This window comes from Macaca fascicularis, chromosome 15 (assembly GCF_037993035.2).
Source record: "Macaca fascicularis isolate 582-1 chromosome 15, T2T-MFA8v1.1".
NCBI lineage: Eukaryota > Metazoa > Chordata > Mammalia > Primates > Cercopithecidae > Macaca > Macaca fascicularis.
This window is the reverse complement of record NC_088389.1, coordinates 59,764,335-59,779,993: the sequence shown is the minus strand read 5'-3', so window position 1 is coordinate 59,779,993 and position 15,659 is coordinate 59,764,335. Positions and strand designations below refer to the sequence as shown.

The 15,659-nt window shown below is 41.8% G+C and overlaps 1 protein-coding gene across 2 annotated transcripts in view; it reads right to left on the bottom strand.

Moving 5' to 3' along the window:
• Nucleotides 1-15,659, bottom strand: part of GABBR2 (gamma-aminobutyric acid type B receptor subunit 2) — a 417,858-nt gene that overhangs the window by 58,661 nt on the left and 343,538 nt on the right. The window lies entirely within an intron of this gene.

Genomic DNA, 15,659 nt, shown 5'->3' with positions numbered 1-15,659 from the left:
GAGAAACCCCCACACTATTTTTCATAATTGTACTAATTTACATTCCCACCAACAGTGTATAAGAGTTCTCTTTTTTTCTGCATCCTTGCCAACATTTGTTACTTTTTGTCTTTTTGATAATAGCCATTCTAACTGGGGTGAGATGATACCTCATTGTGGTTTCGATTTGCATTTCCTTGATGATTAGTGATGGTGAACACTTTTTCATGTATTTGTTGGCTATTTGAATGTCTTCTTTTGAGAAATATCTATTCTGATCCCTTGTCTTTGTTTTAATCAAATTATTTCATTTTTTTTCCTGTTGAGTTCCTTGTATATTCTGGACATTAGTCCCTTGTTGGATAAATAGTTTACAACTATTTTCTCTCATTTTACAGGTTGTCTCTTCACTCTGTTGTTTGTTTCCTTTGCTATGCAGAGGTCTTTTCGTTTCATATATCCAATTTGTCTATTTTTGTTTTTGTTGTCTGTGCTTTTAAAGTTGTAGCCATAAAATCTTTGCTTAGACCAATGTCTTGAATCATTTCCCCTCTGTTTTATTCTAGTAGTTCTATAGCTTCAGGGCTTACATTTAAGTATTTAATCCATTTTGAGTTGATTTTTGTGTATGGTGAGAAATAGGGGTTGATATGGTTTGGCTCTGTGTCCCCACCCAAATCTCACCTTGAATTGTAATAATCTCCACGTGTCACGGGTGGAGCCAGGTGGAGATAATTGGATCATGGGGGTGGTTTCCCCTGTACTGTTCTTGTGAGAGTAAATAAGTCTCACAAGACCTGATGGTTTCATAAATAGGAGTCCCCCTGCACAAGCTCTCTTGCCTGCCACCATTTAAGATGTGCCTTTGATTCTCCTTTTCCTTCCACCATGATTGTGAAGCCTCTGCAACCATGTGGAACTGTGAGTCTATTAAACCTCTTTCCTTTATAATTTACCCAGTCTCAGGTATATCTTTATTAGCAGTGTGAGAACAGACTAATACAGGGGTCTAGTTTCATTCTTCAGTATATGAATATCCAGTTTTCACAGCATCATTTATTGAAGAAGATGTCCTTTTCCCAATATATGTTCTTGACACCTTTGTCAAAAATCAGTTGGCTGTAAATACGTGGATTTATTTAGGGGCTTTCTATTCTGTTCCATTGGTCTATGGTCTGTTTTCATACAAATATCATCTGTTTTGGTTACAATAGCTTTGTAGTATATTTTGCAGTCAAGTAGTTGAATGCCTCCTGCTTTATTTCTTTTTTTTTTTTTTTTTTTTTTTTTTTTTTGAGACGGAGTCTTGCTCTGTCACCCAGGCTGGAGTGCAGTGGCCGGATCTCAGCTCACTGCAAGCTCCGCCTCCCGGGTTTACGCCATTCTCCTGCCTCAGCCTCCCAAGTAGCTGGGACTACAGGCGCCCGCCACCACGCCCGGCTAGTTTTTTGTATTTTTAGTAGAGACGGGGTTTCACCATGTTAGCCAGGATGGTCTCGATCTCCTGACCTTGTGATCCGCCCGCCTCGGCCTCCCAAAGTGCTGGGATTACAGGCTTGAGCCACCGCGCCCGGCCTGCTTTATTTCTTTTGCTCAGTATTGCCTTGGCTATTCAGGGTCTTTTGTGGTTCCATATGAATTTTCAGATTGTTTTTTCTATTTCTGTGAAGAATGTCATTGACCTTTTGATAGGGATTATGTTGAATCTGTGGACTGCCTGGGGCAGTATGGTCATTTTAACAATATTAATTCTTCTAATCCCTGAACATGAGATGTTTCTGCATTTGTTTGTGTTCTCTTCAATTTCTTTCATTGGTGTTTTGTAGTTTTCATTGTAGAGGTCTTTCACTTCCTTGGTCAAATTTATTCCTAGACATTTTATTTTTTGTAGCTATTATAAATGAAATTGCTTTATTTCTTTTTCAGCTAATTTGTTATTGGTGTATAGAGATACTATTGACTTTTATATCTTGATTTTGTATCTTACAACTTTACTGAATTTATTGATCTCTTCTAGGGTACTTTTGGTGGAGTCTTTAGGTTTTTATAAAATATATAAGATCATATCGTCTGCAAAGAGGAACAATTTGACTTCCCCCTTTCCCTTTTGGATGCTCTTTATTTCTTTCTCTTGCCTAATTGCTCTGGCTAGGACTTCCAGTACTGTGTTAAAGATGACTAGTGAAAGTGAGCATCCTTGTCTTGTTCCAGTTTCTCCATTCAGTATGATATTAGCTGTGGGTTTGTCATAGATGGCCTTTAGTATGTTGAAATATGTTTCTTCTATGCCTAATTTGTTTTTTTTTTTTATCATGAAGGGATGTTGAATTTTATAAAATGCTTTTCTGCATTTATTTAATCATATGGCTTTTGTCCTTCATTCTGTTCATGCAATATATTACATTTATTGATTTGTTTATGTTGAATCATTCTTGCATTCCTAGGATAAATCCCACTTGATCATGGTGTATTATCTTTTTGATGTGTTGTTGGATTTAGTTTGCCAACATTTTGTTGAAGATTTTTTTTTTTTTTTTTTTTTTGAGACAGAGTCTCACTCTGTTGCCCAGGCTGGAGTACAATGGTATGATCTCAGCTCACTGCAACCTCCGCCTCCTGAGTTCAAGCGATTCTCCTGCCTCAGCCTCCCAAGTAGCTGGGATTACAGGCGTGTGCCACCAGGCCCAGCTAATTTTTTTGTATTTTTAGTACAGACGGGGTTTCACCATGTTGGTAAGGCTGGTCTCGAACTCCTGATCTCGTGACCCGCCCGCCTCGGCCTCCCAAAGTGCGGGGATTACAGGTGTGAGCCATGAGCCACCATGCCCAGCAAAGATTTTTTCATCTAGATTTAAAAATCTATGTTCATCAGGAATATTGGTCTGTAGTTTTCTTTTTTTATTGTGTCCTTGTCTGGTTTTGGTATCAGGGTAATTCTGGCCTGGCAGAATGAATAAGGAAGAATTTCCTCCTCTTCAAATTTTTGGAATAGTTTGAGAAGAATTATGTTAGTTCTTTAAAAGTTTGGTAAAATTCAGCAATAAAGCCACCCTGTCCTGGGCTTTTCTTTGTTGGGAGACTTCTTATTACGGATTCAATTCTGTTACTCATTATTGGTCTGTGTAGGTTTTCTGTTTCTTTCTGGTTCGGTCTTGGTAGGTTACATGTGTCTAGGAGTTTACCCATTTCCTCTAGGTTTTCCAAATTGTTGGATATAGTTGTTCATAATAGTCTCTAGTGATCCTCTGTATTTCTGTAGTATCAGTTGTTATGCCTCCTTTTTGTTTCTGATTTTCTTTATTTTCATTTTCTTTTATTCCTTGTTTAGTCTAGCTAGTGGTTTATTGATTTTGTTTACCTTCTCAAAAAAAAACAAAAAACAAAAAACAAAAAACAAGTTCTCATTTCCTTCATCCTTTGTATTTTTTTAGTCTCTATTTCATTTAATCCTGCTCTGATATTTATATTTCTTTCCTTCTGTTAATTTTGAATTTATTTTGTTCTTGATTTTCCGGTTCCTTGAGGTGCATCATTAGGTTATTTGAAATTTTCCTACTTTTTTGATGTGGGTGTTTATTGCTATATGTTTCCCTCTTTGCACTACTTTTGCAGTATCTCATAGGTTTTGGTATGCTGTGTTTCCATTTTCATTTGTTTTAAGAAATATTCAAATTCCTTTCTTAATTTCTTCATTGACCTAATGGTTGTTTAGGAGTATGTTGTCTAATTTCCATGTTTTTGTACAGTTTCCAATGTTCCCTTTGTTATTGATTTCTAATTTTATTCCATTGTGATTTAAGAGATGCTTGATATGATTTCGATTTAAAAAAATTTGTTGAGACTTGTTTTGTGGCCTAACATATGGTCTGTCCTGGAGAATGTTCCACATGTTGATAAGAAAAAGGTGTACTATGTTGCTGTTGGATGAAACGTTCTATAACTGTCTGTTAGGTCCATTTGGTCTACGGTGTACATTAATTCTGACACTTCTTTGTTGAGTTTCTGTCTAGATTATCGGTCCAATGCTCAAAAGTGTTAATGTCCCAACTATTATTATATTGGAGTCTACACCTCTTTCGTTAGCTTTAATAGTTTTTTTTAATATATCTGGGTGCTCTGGCATGGGGTGCATATATATTCACAATTGTTATATCTGCTTGATGAATTGATCCCTTTATCATTATGTCATGTCCTCCTTTGTCTCTTTTTGTGTTTCTGACTTAAAGTATATTTTGTCTGATATTTGTATAGCTAATTCTGCATGCTTTTGGTTTCTGTTTGTGTGGAATATTTTTATCCATTCCTTCACTTTCAGTCTATTTATATCTTTTTCAGGAAAAGTGAGATTCTTGTAGGCAGTGTATAGTTGGCTTTTTTTTTTTTTTTTAAATCCATTCATCCAGTCTATGTCTTTTAATTGAGGTATTTAAACCATTTACATTCAAGGTTGTTATTGATAGGTGTAGATTTACTCCTGTCATTTTGTTAATTGTTTTCTGATTGTGTTGTATATCCACTGTTCCTTTATTCCTCTTTTATTATTTACCTTTGTTTTTTGGTGGTTTTCAATACTGCTAACATTTCATTTATTTCTCTTTCTTATTTGTGTCTCTTCTCTACCAGTGAGTTTTATACTTTCGTGTGTTTTCATGAAGGCAGATACTATCCTTTCACTTCCAGATGTAGGAATCCCTTAAGCATTTCTTGTAGGGATGGTCTAGTGATGATGAATTTCCTGTTTTTGCTTATCTGGGAAATGGCTTTATTCAAATTTAGAAATTCTTTCTTTTGCTTGATCTAGTCTATTTTTGAAGCTCTCAATTGTGTTTTTAAATTTCATTCATTGAATTCTTCAGTTCCAGGATTTCTGTTTGGTTCCTTTCTTAATGATATCTATCTCTGTGCTGAATTTCACATTCAAATCTCAAATTGTTTTCCCAACTTCTTTGTGTTTGTCCATCTGTGTTGCCTTGTATCTCACTGAGTTTCCTTAAGATCATCATTTTGAATTTCTTTTCTGGCATTTCATAGATTTCCTTTCTTTGGAATATGTTATTGGAGAATTACTGTATCCATTTGGAGGTATCATGTTTGTTTTTTCACATTTCTTGTATCCTGACATTGATATCTGTGCATCTGGTATAACGGTTGCTTCTTCCAATTTTATGAATTGGCTTTCATAGGGAAATAATTTTTCCTTACATGTGTCTATAGTGTTGGCTGGATAGGGTACTTTGGCTTTGATTCTGAATGGGCTTAGTAGTGTAGTCTCTGTATGATTTCTTTGGCTGTAATCAACATCAGTGATGGCTGTGAATTTCTCAGTAGCTTAGGCTGCAATTATTATTGGAGGCTATGTTGAGGTTTTATTGGAGATAAGGACACCAGGCAAGCTGGTCCTGGGGCCAGCCCCGGGTGGCATGTAGGGGCACTGGGTGTGCCAGTCCTCAGGTCCCCAGGTACTGTGTGTGCACATCAGTGGTGTCAATGGTGGACCTAGGTGGGATGGTCCTTGGGCCCCTAGGCAGCATGCATAGGCACCTCTGGTGGCAGAAGAGGTGGCTGGCCAGTCCTAAGGCCACCAAGTAGTGATAATGGTAGGTGGTACTGGAAGGCTGGAAAGGCCAGTCCTAGGGCCCCTATGATGTGTTCATGGATGCCAGTCATGGGCAGGGTGGACTAATCCTCAGATTCCTAGATAGCACGTGTGAGTGGTGATGGCAGCAGGCAGGGTGGACCTGTCCTCAGGTCCATGGACGGTGTGCATGGATGCTGGTTATGGTGAGTGGGACAGACTGGTCCTCAAGATCCCTGAAGTTGTCTGCAGGTGTATGGGGGTCCTGCTGCTGGAGGGGGAGGGGTTGTCAGCATCCCTAGGCAGGCAATTCTCAGGCTCTGGGGAGAGCATGCTTTGGGTCCCTTTGTCCTAGGGGTAGCCTTCCTGGTGTGGTACATTGATATTCTCTGAGGTATAGAACACTGTGTGGGCTAGAGTCCTGGGGACCCAGCTGTGCCACAGGTACTGGCTGGTGTCATAATGCTGCAGCCCTCTGGGTGGATGTGGGGGAATGTCGGTTGGGCTTCAGTATGTATAGATGCAGGGGCTTTTAGGCCCTAGAGCAGGATGTATTCTAGTGGGTGCTGGGCTCTCAGAATGGTGTCCTGATGCAGCACCTTGGGTTTCAGGGGGGTGTGTGAATGGGACCCAGAGTGAAATCCTCCTGGAAAATGCAGTTGTATGGACTCCAGGCAGCTATCTATACTAAGTTAATGGCCTGTGAGTACTGAGGAGCTCTCCTGTGGCTAGTATTTCAGGCATCTGTGATGGAAATGTGGACCACTGAAGATCTCTTTTCCCCACAGTGGAGAGTTCCTCCTGGCTCTGAGCTGATCCTGATCTTCCTTAGATGCTCTATTTTATGTATCTTATTAAAGTTTTATCATGAGATTACAGCAATTCAGGTCACATCTTCAGGCTCCACTTCTAATTCGAATTATCTTGCTATTTCCACCACATCTGCAGTTACTTCCTCCACTAAGGTCTTGAAACCCTGAAAGTCATTCCACGGAAGTTGGAAATGTCTTCCAAACTCCTGTTAATGTTGACATTTTGACCTCCTCCCATGAATCTCAGATGCTCTTGATGGCATCTAGAATAGTGAATCCTTTCCTGAAGGTTTTCAATGTACTTTGCCCAGATCCATCAGAGAAATCACTATCTATGGCACCTATAGTCTTATGAGATGTATTTCTTAAATAGTAAGACTTGAAAGTCAAAATCATTCCTTGATCCATGGACTGCAGAATGGATATTGCGTTAACAGGCATGAAAACAACATTCATCTTCTTTTACATCTCCATCACAGCTCTTGGGTAATCAGGTGATATGGTTTGGCTGTGTCTCCACCCAAATCTCACTTTGAATTGTAATCCCTGTAATCCCCACATGTCAAGGGTGGGACCAGGTGGAGGCAAGTGGATCATGGTTGGGGGTGGCGGAATTCCCCCATGCTGTTCTCATGATAGTAAGTTCTCACCAGATCTAATAATTTTATAAGCATCTGGCATTTCCCCTTCTTGCACTCACTCCATCTTGCCACCCTGTGAAGAAGGTGCCTACTTCTCTTTTGCCTTCTGCTATGATTGAAAGTTTCCTGAGGCCTTCCCAGCACTGCAGAACTGTGAGTCAATTAAACCTCCTTCTTTTACAAATTAGCCAGTCTCGGGTATTTCTTCATAGCAGTGTGGGAATGGACTAATACAGCAGGTACATTGTCAATGAGCAATAATATTTTGAAAAGAATGTTTTATTTATTTCTGAACAGTAGGTCTCAAAAATAGACTTACAATTATTCAGGAAACCATGCTGTAACAGATGTGCTGTCCTCCAGGTGTTGTTGTTCCATTTATAGAGCACAGGCAGAGTAGATTTAGCACAATTCTTCAGGGCCCTAGGATTTTTGAAATGGGAAATGGGTACCGGCTTCAACTTAAAGTTACTAGCTGCATTAGCTCTTAACAAGAGAGTCAGCCTTTCCTCTGAAACTTTGAAGCCAGGCATTGACTTCTCTTCTGTGGCTATGAAAGACCTAGATGGCATCTTCTTCCAGCATAAGCCTGTTTCATCTCCATTGAAAATGTGTTGTTTAGTGTAGCCACTTTCATCAAGGATCTCAGCTATATCTTCTAGATAACTTTCTGTAGCTTCTGTATTAGCACTTGCTGCTTCATCTTGCACTTTTTATGTTATAGAGATGACTTCTTTCCTTTTAAATCTCATGAACCAACCTCAGTTAGCTTTTAATTTTTCTTCTGCAACTTCCTCACCTCTGTCAGCCTTCATGGAATTGAAGAGCTCTAGTTCACTGAGATTTGATCAGGCTTTGACTTAAGGGAATGTTGTGGCTGGTTTGATCTTTTATCCAGGTCACTCAAACATTCTCCGTATCAGCCACAAGGCAGTTTTGCTTTCTTATCATTCATGTGTTCACTGAAATAGCACTTTTAATTCCCTTCAAGAAATTTTCCCTTGCATTCAAAACCTGACTATTGAGTGCACTTGGTCTACCTTTTGGCTTATTTCTGCTTTCAACCTGCCTTCCTCATTAAGCTTGATCATTTCAAGATTTTGGTTTGGGCCGGGCACGGTGGCTCAAGCCTGTAATCCCAGCACTTTGGGAGGCCGAGGCGGGTGGATCACGAGGTCAGGAGATCGAAACTATCCTGGCTAACATGGTGAAACCCCGTCTCTACTAAAAATACAAAAAACTAGCCGGGCGAGGTGGCGGGCGCCTGTAGTCCCAGCTACTTGGGAGGCTGAGGCAGGAGAATGGCGTAAACCTGGGAGGCGGAGCTTGCAGTGAGCCGAGATCGCGCCACTGCACTCCAGCCTGGGTGACAGAGCGAGACTCTGTCTCAAAAAAAAAAAAAAAAAAAAAAAAGATTTTGGTTTGAAGTGAGAGATGTGTGACTCTTGCTTTTACTTGAACACTTAGAGATAACTGCAGGGTTATTAACTGACCTAATTTCAATATTGTTGTGTCTTAGAGAATAGAGAGGGCAAGAAGAGGAAGAGAGATGGAGGAACAGTGGGCAGAACAGTCAGAATGCACAGAACATTTAACCAATTAAATTTGCCATCTTATCTGGGCATGGTTTGTGGTACCCCAAAACAATTACAATAGTAACAGGAATGACCACTGATCACAGATCACCATAATAGATAAAATGATAATAAAAAGATTGAAATGTTATGAAAATTATCAACATGTGATATCGAGACACAAAGTAAGTAAATGCTATCAGAAAAATGGTGCTTATAGATTTGCTCAATATAAGGTTGCCATAAATTTCAATTTGTAAAAGATGTAAAATCTGCAAAGTGCAATAAAGTGAGGTATGCCTGGACCAGAAATGAGCAATTGAAATTTGAAATTAAAAACACAATCCCATTTACATTAGCACCCAAATGAAATGAAATAGGTGTAAATCTAACAAATTAGGTAAAACATCTATATGAGGAAATCCACAATACTATAATGAAAGAGAGTAAAAAGAAGATCTAAATAAGTGGAGAAATATTTCACATTCATAGATCAGAAGACTCAATACTGGTAAGATGTCAATACTTCCCAACTTGATCTATACATTCAATGTAATCCCAATAAAAATCCCAGCACATTATTTTGTGGATATCAACAAACAAATTCCAAAGTTTACATGAGTAGCAAAAGACCCAGAAGAGCTCACACGACATTGAAGAACAAAGTTGGAGAAGTGACATTCCCTGACTTCAAGGCTTACTATGAAGCTATACTAATCAAGATAGTGTGGGATTGATGAAATAATAGACAGATCAATGTAACAGAACAGGGAGCTCAGAAATACACCCACACAAATACAGCCAACTGATCTATGACAAAGATGCAAAGGTAATACAATGGAGAAAAGATCATCTTTTCAGCAAATGGTGCTGGAACAACTGGACAACATGCAAAAGGAGTCTAGACACAGACCTTACACCTTTCATAAAATTTTACTCAAAATGGGTCACAGGCCTAAATGTTAAATGTAAAACCATAAAATGTAATAGAAAATAATCTAGGTAACTTTGTGTTTGGCAATGACTGTTTTGATACATTGAAAGTATGATCCATGAAAGAAAAAAGCAGTACGCTCAATTTCATTAAAATTTAAAACTCCTTCTCTGAAAAAGACAATGTAAGAGAATAAAAAGACAAACTGAGAGAAAATATTTATGAAACACTATCTAATAAAGGACTTGCATCCAAAATATACAAGGACCTCTTAAAATTCAACAATAAGAAAACAACCTATTTAAAAAGTAGGCAAAAGATCTGAACAGTCTTTTCACTAGATGGCAAATAAGCATATCAAAAGATGCTCAACATCATATGTCACTGGGGAATTGCAAATTATAACAATGAGATACCAGTACACACCTATTAGAAAGGCTAAAATCCAAAACACTGACACCACCAAATGCTGGCAAGGATGCGGAGCAACAGGAACTCCCATTCATTGCTGTACCATTTTGCAAACCCATCGATGGGTTTGCAAAATGGTACAGCCACTTTGGAAGACAGTTTGGTAGTTTCTTACAAAACTAAACATCCTCTTACCATATAATCAGAACTTGCACTCCTAGGTATTTATCCAAATGAATTGAAAATTTATGTCCACACAAAAACTCACACATGAAAGTTTGTAGCAGCCTTATGTATAATTGCTAAAACGTGGAAGCAACTAAGATGCCCTTCAATGGGTGAATGAATAAACAAACTGTGGCACATTCAGGAAATAGGATATTATTCAGTGATAAAAAGAAATGAGCTACCAGGAAATAAGATATTATTCAGGAGTGAATAATATAATAATATAAAAGGAATATAATAATATAAAAGGAAGTGAGCTATCAAGCCACAAAAATATATGTAGGAACCTTAAACGCATATTACTAAATGAAAGAAGCCAGTCTAAAAACACTACATACTCTATGATTCTAACTATATGACATTCTGGAAAAGAAAAAACTATGGATCAGTGGTTGTAAAGGATTAGTAAAGCACAGAGGATATTTAGAACAGTGAATCTACTCTGTATGATATTGTAATGGCGACTACGTGACATGCATTTGGCAAAGCCTGTAGAACAGTGAACCCTAATGTAAACTAGCGACTGTGGTGAAGAATAATGCATCAATATTGGTTGATCACTTGAAAAAATGTACCAGACAATGCAAGATGTTAATAACAGGTGAAATTGTGGGGGTGGATGGAGGGTACATGGGAACTCTTTGTACTTATGTTAACCTTTTCTGTAAACCTAAAACTACCCTGAGAAATAAAGTCTATTAAGTAAGTATAAATCAAATTTAAAAATTAAATACATCTGCTGGGCATGGTGACTCATTCCTGTCATTACAGCACTTTGGAAGGCCAGGGCAGGTGGAACACCTGAGCCCAGGAATTGGAGACCAGTCTAGGCAACATGATGAAACTCCATCTTTACAAAAAATACAAAAATTAATGGGGTGTGGTGGCGCATGCCTGTAGTCCCAGCTACTCGGGAGGCTGAGGTGGGGGATCACCTGAGCCAGGGGAGGTACAGTGAGCTGTGATCTTGCCATTGCACTCCAGTCTGGGCAACAGAGTGAGATCCTGTCTCAAAACAAAACAAAACAAACAAACAGACAAACAAACAAACAAACAAAAAACCACCACCACCACCAACAAAACCCACACCATACTTTCTGAAGAGTAGATATAATGTATATGTACGATTTGAAGAACGGAATTGCCAGAACCTTACAGGACCTGTGTGCCTGTCTCAATCATATCCTCCTATCCTGCCCACCAAGAGGTAACCACAATCTTGAATTCTGTGTTAGCAATTGCCTTCTTCTTTTTTTTAAAAATGGTTTTGCTACCTATGTATATATCCTTAAACAATATTCTGTTCAGTTTCTCCAGTGTTTGAACTTGAAGCATGTGAAAGCCTGTTTTGGGTATTCATGCGTGACTTGCTGTTTTTGCTCATTGCTGTGTTGTTGAGATGCCTCCAAAGTGATATGTGTGGCTGTGGCTCATTCATTCCCACAGCCGTACAGTCTTCCTTTCTTTGAAAATACCATAATGCACATATCCATTCTGTTCCTGCGGGCCATTAAGGACGCTCCCAGTTTTTGGCTGTTAAGAACAGTGCTGCTGTGAACACTCAGGCTTGGGTCTCCTTGGGCATATGTGTGAGACTTTCCCTAGGGATGTGTCCTAGTGGAATGGCTGGGCTGTGGGGCATGTGCATCTTTGACATGATTCATGTTAAATAGTTTTCCAAGTGGTTGTGCCAATGTACACCGGAGTAGCACTGTGTGTTGTGTTCCCTGCCTATGTCCTCTTAGCACTCGGTTCAGTGGACACATTGCCTGCTCTCCAAATGCAGCGGCCTCTGCCTGAGTGTCCCTCCCAGCTCCCACACCTGCTCAGGCCTCCCTGGCTTTCAGCTGAAAAGCCTTCTTTGACCCTATGAGGCCAGATGGTCATCCCTCCTCGGGCTCCACAGCATCCTGTACCATGGGGGTTGCAAATTAGCCACTGGCTTGTCTGTCTCCCTAACTGCTCCAAGGGGTCCTTGAAGGAAGGGCCACATCTCATTTACTCCTGTACCTCTGGAGTTCAGCATGGGGGCCCAATGCATAGCTGGTGGAAAAGGTGAGAGTGAGGCTGGAATCAGTCTGGGGCATGAGGAGGCTGTAGGGTGCTGAGCCACAGCCGGAGGCTCGGCAGTGGCAGGGGCATCATGGAGTCAGGCTCCAGGACCACAGCCACACAGTTAGCCTGCTCTGAGAGAGGCTGTGTGCAGCCCCTGAAAGAAGAAAGAGGCAGTGAAACCAGAAGTCAGGACCTCTGTCCCCCACCTCAGGGACCCTTTCCACCCGTATGTGGAGTTGGATGGCAACACAGTTGAAAGCAGACCACCTGGGGTAGAATCCAGGCTCCGCCACTCACTGGCTGCGTGACCTGGGCCAGTCACTGAAGGTCTCTGTGTCTCAGTTTCCTTATCTATAAAATGGGGGCAAAAATATCTCTTACCTCACAGGATTATAATAAAGATTAAATTAAATGAGTTCATATTTGTAAAGCATTTGGAACAGTACCTGGCACACGACAAGTGCTACAGAAATACTTATGACATAGAAATGGCCGGGCATGGTGGTTCACACCTGTAATCCCAGCACTTCGGGAGGCCGAGGTGGGTGGATCACTTGAGGCCAGGAGTTTGAGACCAACCTGGACAACATGGTGAAAGCCCGTCTCTACTAAAAATACAAAATTTAGTCAGGTGTGGTGGTGCACGCCTGTAGTCCCAGCTGCTTAGGAGGCTGAGGCATGAGAATCACTTGAACCCAGGAGATGGAGGTTGCAGTGAGCCAAGTTCATGCCACTGCACTCCAGCCTGGGTAACAGAGTGAGACTCTGTCTCCAAATAAAAATAAAATCAATCAATCAATCAATATTTATCAATCAATATCAGAAATGAATAAGGGTGGGGGGCCGGGTTGCCCCCAGTAGGCCTCCAGGGGACTTTTACTCCAAGGACCCGTGAGTACAGTCTCCCTGGATGAATCGCTTCCATGCGTCCTTCCTGTTATTCTCAAGCCCTGGGTTCTGTTTATTTCCCTCTCACTGCTTTCACAGTCGACAGCGATCTGAAGTGATAGGGTTACTTGTCTGCAGGTTTAGTCTGCTCCCCTACTCGCCTGCAGGCTGCCATGAGGCTGTGGCTGCCATGGCTACCTGTGTCTTCCCATGGAAGATGCCGGCCGTGGGGTGCTGAGTGGGCTGTGTAGGGGCTGGCTGAGCCGTGGCCCTGTCCTGGAGAAGCTCAGCAGAGACTTCTGACTTGCTGGGAGTCCTGACCGGGGAATGTTTGGGATGCTGGGGGAGGAAGTGAGGCAGAGCAGGTTCTCGACTCCAGCGGAGCCAGTGAACACAGGGACACCTCTCCATAGGAGGTAACACTGGTGCTGAAGCTGAAGTCATCTGCTTGGCAGAGAAGATTCTGGAAGGGGACACAGCATGAACAAAGGCTAGGATGTGTACCATATTGCAAGGCCCACGCCTGGAATCCTCAGGTGCTCCGAGTCCAGAGCACATAAGGGTGTCTGAAGTAGGTAAGGGGGAGGGATGGATGGGTCACAAAGGTCTTTCATCACCTCTCCCCCGAGCCTAGGCTTTCTGTTTGGAGGTCCTGGACAAAACAGCCCCTTGAAGGAGACTTTAGGATACCTCAGCCCCTGGGCATGTTGTTCAACTACCCTGTTGTGTCTGACAGAGGAGGGTCTGAGAGAAACCAACAGCTCGGTGCTGTTTGGTAGAAAAACGACAATAAACAGGGCTGTGGGTGGATAGATCAAAGGGTTCTGTTACCATAGCAACAGTGGGACAGGCCAACCCTAAAATAAAAGAAGAAAAGTAGGCACCCACCAGAAAAGGTTCTGAGAGAAATCTCAGCACACCCCGGAGGGAGACACAGGAACAGCCTATCTGGGCCTTGCCTTGGACAATCTGGGTGGCCCTGGGCCCTGGATAGCACCTTTCGAGGTTCAGTTTCCTTATCTACACAGAAAGGCACTTCTGCAGCACCCTGGGACTCCTCAGTTTGAGAATCATAGCCTTGGAAAGTCTGGAATGTGCTAGGGTTCTATGCACAGAGCCATTGATAGCCGCAGTGCTTATTACAGAATAGAAGGAAGGCAGGTAAGAGCCATAATAGCAAACCATCAGCTAGACACGTCGGACTGCACAGGTTTACCTTGTCTAAACGGTCCAGTAGGACAGGCATCCCCATTTCCAGAGTCTACTGACTCTGGCACTGTCAGTGTCTGCCTAACACACCTGGCACCTTGGGAAACCCCAGTGAATACTCAGTTCCCACCTTCATCTAGAATAGAGGCGGCAGCCATTCAGCCTCCCCAGCCCACTGTTGGGCTCCACACTGAGCCACTGTGTCTCGTTCTGTCCACCTGGCCCAGCTCCAGGCCTTCCACAAACTCTGCCTGACTCACCCTGCTCTTATTCCTTGATCTCTCCTGGGCCCTCAGTCTGCCCATTATTCTACTTTTTTCTCCTCATTTGTAGAAGGGGAGAACATCCCTGCCCTACTCACTTCCCAGATCTGTGGCCAATGAACAAAGGTTTAAGAAAGCCTGCAAAACCGCTAAGAGCTGCCCAGGTGTTGAAAGGCAAGGTTAGGTACTGGGTGAGAGGGTAGTTAGTGCTACTGTCACTGACCTGCTGGGTGACCTTGGGTAAGTTATACAGCCTCTCTGGGTTTCTGTTTTGTCATCAGTAAAATGACAAAGGACAGCATCTACTTCCTAGAATTGCCGTGAGGATTAAATGAGTTAACACATGATGCCAGCTGTCATCATCATCATCGCTCTTATGATGATCATTGCTTGTTATTGTCACCGCCACAGGCTCTCCCTGGCTCAGGGGCTCAGGTAGCCAATGATAGCTCTTCCTGGTTTGATATCCTGTCCAGATTTCTAAATTCTAGTGGTGGCCGGGGAATTCTCTTGGGATGAAGTGGGACCCACCCAGCTGTTCTGTTGCCCAACTTGCAGGATGAATGGTGACCAGATGTCTCCCCGTCCAAAAGTAGCCTGTCTGCTCGAGTGGACTCAGTTCCTGCCCCCTTGGCCCGTGGGCACAGCCAGTGTTGGGTCCATCCTCCTTGCTAGTTCTTGTTGTGTCTGTCTGGAGTCCTGCTTCCTCTCAGGAATATGTGGAAGGTGGTCAGGTGGAGGGACATATTTCTCAACCTGTTTCATAAATGGCATTCTCTGCTGCTGCTCTGAATGCATAACTTCTTACCGAGCTGAGTAAACCCTCTGTCTCGAGATAAATGAGCCTGAGCATCTTATTTTCTATAAAACCTTCTTGTCTAGCAGGATAAAAGGTTCTGCCCCCAATGCATAGAATGACCATTTCTGGTTTAGTTTAAGAATTCACACTAAATTCCACAAAAAGATTTCTCTAATAAAGCAGTGAGAGAAACAGATTCTTTTTCTCAGTAGAATTTGCTACACTGTACAGAAATCCTACCAAATAGTACACCCCACTGCAGCTCAGCTGTCCCCCGCAAAGACAGTCTAA